The 5,544-nt window shown below is 44.0% G+C and overlaps 1 pseudogene; it reads left to right on the top strand.

The window, feature by feature from the left end:
* Positions 1 to 1,280: 1,280 nt before the first annotated feature.
* On the top strand, positions 1,281 to 3,112 carry LOC105053045 (organic cation/carnitine transporter 2-like; annotated as a pseudogene).
* Positions 3,113 to 5,544: the final 2,432 nt, after the last annotated feature.

The following is a 5,544-nucleotide window of genomic DNA, read 5'->3' as shown; positions in this document are numbered from 1 at the left end:
CAGTTAAAAATATAAATCGAGTAAAATTAGATTGGAATCGGTTAAAATTCGATTATTTACGGTCGGATTTAGTTTCTATATTTTTAAACCATATAAAACCGAATCAAATCGACGTAGTATTTCACAAACTCATTTTTATTTTGGAATAGCGTTGTTTAGACTTCAATACTTCATTCTAAAAAATACTGCATCACCTATATGGATTCATGAAAATATTAATATTGAATTGTTGATGAAAGCACATCAATTTGAAATAATTTTAAAATAAAAATTTTCAGATATAATTACTTTCATATAAATAAATTTTATATTTTTTTATTTTATTTTATATAAGTTTAAAAATAAATTCAAAATTTATAACTTATAAAATTTAGATCTTTTTTGTATTAAATTGATAAAAATAAATAAATAAATTTAAGTTGGTCAATATTAGACTTAAAATTAATATTGAGTTAACATTGAAGTCCAAACTAATACAATTCATCCGAACCCGCTACAAATCCTTCATTTCGATTTCAAATAGTTTATACATGATAAAAAATCAACGGTAAATTAAATTTTTTTTAATTCGATTGAATTCGATTGGATGAAATTTTCTATCAATCCGATCAAATCTGATCCATGCACGATCCTAAATCCTACATAAGGTTTTCACCCATTAACTAACTATTTCACTAGTTTTTTTTTGTATATATATATATTTGATAGATTAAAGACATCACCTTATCACAGCTATCCAGCCACGAAAAGACATCAACTGCTAGCCACTCTTATCGTATTCGGTAATGTATAATGATAAATCTTTCCATTGTTTGGAAAGAGATCAGCATGGCTTTTCAAGAAAAGAAAGGGATCTTTACCCAAAACAAGGAAAGAGATCCAATCAAAAAGTTGCGTTATATATGCTCATTTAAAATCAAAATCAATTCAAACAGAATTCGCTGCTTTACCAAAAATTAAAAAAATAAATATATAAACATACCTTACACAGAAAGACCAAATGGAACAGGAACGTTGGATTTAATTACATATGGACGGACGAGGACGATCCGCGCGCTTATATAATACCATATCTGAAAGATACACTGCAACTCTTGATAAGAAACATCTATCTGGGTAAGCCTAAAATAATTGGAACTATGCTCCTGGACACTTCCTGACCATTAGGCCTAAAATAAACGTAACTTGATCTCCCACACAAGTCTCAAGCTGCAAGTATTTTTAAAGAGCCCTCAACCCTTTTCTCCCTCCCACCCCCATCCTAACCTGAAACAAAAGCTATGGCCGACTCCTCACCACTTCTCCCTCCTCACAACACATCAGAAACCCAACCTCAAAGAGTAAAGAAGGCAGCTTCTCCATCGTTCGACGACACCGTCGAGCAATACGTCCGCGGCACCAGCTTGTCCCAGCTCTTCCAAGCGTTTTTCGCTTCCCTCGCATGCTTTTCGACGCCCGGCAGACCTTCATCAATGTCTTCACTGACGCTGAGCCCAGTTGGCACTGCACCCGTGCAGACGACCCATCGTGCTCCCGGGCAAGCAATCCCTGCAGCCTGGCCAAGGGCTCATGGGCGTGGGACCTCCCCAAGCACACTTCCATAGTATCCGAGTGGGACCTCGAGTGCTCTGGGTCGGCTCTAGCCGGCTTGCCGGCATCGGCCTACTTCGTTGGCCGCCTCATCGGAGGCCTCTTGCTTGCAACACTCGCCGACTCGGTGCTCGGCTACAAGAAAATGCTCTTCTTCTCGTGCCTCACCGTGTCGCTCACCGGAGCTCTGATAGTCATATCGCCGAACATATGGGTGTACTCGGCATTGAGATTTATTTGCGGGCTTGGACGAGCCACCGTCATCACCTGCGCGCTTGTGTTATCGACGGAGATCGTCACCAAAAAATGGCGAGATGGTGTCAGCATCATCGGATTCATTTGTTTTGCGCTTGGCTTCTTATCTTTGCCCGCTATAGCCTATGTTATTCGGGGATCATCTTGGAGAACTCTGTATCCATGGACCTCGGTTCCTTCTTGCTGCTACTCCATTTTGCATTATTTTCTCGTCCAAGAATCTCCGAGGTGGCTCCTGGTACGAGGGCAAAGAGAAAACGCCATCCACATGTTGAAGAGCATCGCGGCGTCGAATGGTAATGTGATCACTTCTAGCTTCTGCACTCTGGTAATCCCGGAAGATGCAGGGAGCGCGGGCATCTTCACCACCATGAAGATACTTTGGGGGAAGAGATGGGCTTTCCGGAGGTTAATGGTGATCACGACGGTAGCCTTTGGTGTCGGGATGATCTACTACGGGATGCCGCTGAATGTGGGAAATTTGTCGGCCAATATCTATTTGAGCGTCGCATGTAATGCGTTAGCAGAACTATCCTCATCGCTGCTCACCTTCTTTTGCATCAAGAACTTCAATCGGAGGAGCTCGACGCTCATATTGACTATCTTGAGTGGCGTGTGCAGCATCTTGTGCGTCTTCGTGAAGGTACGTTAAGGAATTAAAATGGCACTTGAAGTAGTGTCCTTCTTCAGCGCCTGCACTGCATTGAATATAGCCCTGGTTTATAGCATCGAGTTGTTTCCGACGTGTGTCAGGAACTCGGCGATCTCATTGGTGAGGCAGGCTCTCGTGCTTGGTGGAGTTTTTGCCCCCATCTTGGTGGTAGAAGGAAGGAAGAAGAGTTTCATGTCTTTTGGGGTGTTTGGGCTGGCGATATATAGGCTGTTGCGGGCTGTTTGCGGCTTGTTTGCCGGAGATCAGGGGGAGGAGCATAGGCGACACAATGGAGGAAGAAGAGGCCAGGGTGATTTCCTCCTCCAATTACCCATCAGTAATTTAATCAAGGCACTGTTATATAGCTCTTCCACTGTCTCTCTCTCTCTCTCCTAAGCATAAGAGACGAGATGGTATTTCAAAAATCTCGGGACAAGTCGCATTTGGCTCAAAAACAGTAGTAGTTTAAATTTTGTAGCGAGTGGATATACTGGAGAGTCTGGCTTCGCTAGTCGATCATATATGGCATTATCTGCTGGGAACCGGGGGCTATCAATCCCTGTCGACAGACTCTTAGAATAGTCCCTGTTAACAAGAAACAGATTCAAATGATGTCTTTTCTGTGTTTCATTTCCAGTGTTTCAAATATTGATGACTTTTCTGGCTAATTAAATTGGCGTCCCCGGATGTTTCTACATCAATCGTCTCTTTCGAGCAAATGTAAATGATGCCCCCGAGTTGAAATTAAATGCACGCAAACAAGTCACTCGACTCCTCCCAAGGGATTTTGCTAGGGGTCGTCTTCCCCAGCACCGCCACCAAGTTCTGCGGGAAGAACATTGTGTCATGGGAAACAACGAGGATGGAGGCCTTAATACATTGCAACCGGTCCTCACCGCCGACGGCTGTCGGAAAAGAAGATAACTTTCCACACCTGAAGCATCTCCTCTCTTCCTAGAATGCGTACACCCAAATTGAATTAGAGAAAATGGAGAAGCATCTTCTCTCTTTTCCATTTTTATTAACATTTACATTAATGTTTACCAAAAAAAAATTACAATAATGACGTTTAGATTTTGCTGACAGAACTTCAATCCAAAAGTTTATTTTACAGATTAAATTAATATATGCTGTTGCCGGATTGATCGGAGAAGAGATGTAGGTTAGCGCTGGGTAGTGGCCGGTCCCCTTTGGTCCTATTTATAGATGAGGACAGAAGTGCCGTGCGGAATATCTTGGACCGGTCAAGGCTAATGTTGGCCGATCAAGGTATTTAGGATCTCGACTTCAGTGGAGAAAATTTTTCTCTCTGCATCAGGTATCCATCTGCCAACAAACAAACTATGCACAAAGATCCTAATCTGAATGTTAGGATTTAACACTTCGAGATTCGGTGTATATTGAGCCCATAGCGAAGTCCGCGATGAAAAATAAGTCCAACGAGCCCAAAATCATCTCAAACGAAGTTCGGATAGCCGAGATACGACCGATTAAAATTGGCACGAAATCTGGAGCGGTGGAGGACCGCCGCTTGAGCGGCGGTGGTGAGGCCGTGCACAGCGGAGCGCGGTCCAGGGGCGGCAGAGCGCAGCCCAGGCCCGGGCGCACGTGCATAGGCGCGGCTCAGGCCCAGGCGCACGGGCGCGGCTCAGGCCCAGGCGCACGGGCGCGGCTCGGTCCACTGTGGACTGGGCGGTGCACTGGCTGGCCTGTAGACAGGGGGTGTATCGGACGGCCTAAAGAGTTTGCGGTCGTAATCCAAGGGTCCAGGGGCTTTGTTTGGGTGTTCTAAGGAGTTCTTAACCTAATCTAACTCGTTTTTAACCCTTTTAAAAGGCCCTGATGCGAGAACAGAGACTGTGTGGCTCAGTTTTAATGGCACAAAACCTAGAAAGAGAGAGAAAGGGAGCAGACGCGCCAATAGAAGTAGGAGTAGAAATTTTAGGGAGATTTTTGGACAGCGGACAGTGGTCGCTTTAGGAGTTCAAGGAGGGTCTTCTTAGAAAAAGAGCTTTTGTGAGAAAAAACTTCATGTGAGAGAGAAATTGGGTGTACGAGGATTGAGAGTGAGATCTCCTCTTGTAATATTTTTTTTCTCATAATGAAGTTTGCATGCCCCATATAGGCGAGTCCTTTTTGGCTAATTTACGTATTTGATTATTTTTTGTTTTATTTCTTCTTTCTTCTTACTGCAATGCACGGTACCAAAAAGGTCCTGAAAGATGGTGTCCTGATCAGACATCCACCCAACAAGTAGTATCAGAGCGAGGCGGTACCGGGATGCAGATTGCAGCAGTGGTGAGCAAGATTGAAAGATTGAAGATGGAGAAGAAATGATCAATCAGGATAGAGATCAAAAAGTTTGATGGAAAGAGTAATTTCTTCTTGTGGCAGGCAAGGGTGAAGAACATGCTCATCCAGCAAGGATTGATCGATACTCTCTTGTGCAAGAAGAAGTCGATCACCATGGAGGTGCAGGATTAGAGACGGTTATAAATGCAGGCAGTGAGTACCATCCGTATATACCTAACGGATGAGATGGTGATCCATGTGCTTGATGAGACTTCTCCGACGGTGCTGTGGTCGAAGCTTGAGGAGTTATATATGGCGAAATCTATTACCAACACTCTTTTTCTCTGGAGGTAGTTCTACCAGCTGCGGATAGCTCAGAGATAGAGCGTGAAGGAGCATCTAAGCCATTTCTAAAAGATCCTCACCGACCTTCTCAATGTTAGCGAGAATGTTGAGGAGAAGACCAGGGCACTGGTTTTGCTAGCGTCGCTTCCCTCTTTGCATGAATCCTTGATGACTACTCTTCTAGTGGAGAAGAGCACCATCAAGATGGATGAGGTTACCACGGCAATTCTCCAGAACAAAATTCTCAGGAGGGAGAACTCAGCTTTGAGCTTAGGTGGCGGCAGCTCAGCTTTGGTGATTTCTGGAGGAGCAGGAGGCGGTAGATGGAGCGCAAGAGATCGCGACGAGAGTGGTCCAAGTCCAGGACGAGAGACTTAAGCAAGACCAGATGTTACCAGTGTGATGAATTG

Source organism: Elaeis guineensis, chromosome 2, assembly GCF_000442705.2.
Source record: "Elaeis guineensis isolate ETL-2024a chromosome 2, EG11, whole genome shotgun sequence".
In the NCBI taxonomy this organism is placed as follows: domain Eukaryota; kingdom Viridiplantae; phylum Streptophyta; class Magnoliopsida; order Arecales; family Arecaceae; genus Elaeis; species Elaeis guineensis.
Note: the sequence above shows the minus strand (reverse complement) of the source record. Positions and strands in the feature narration are given on the sequence as shown.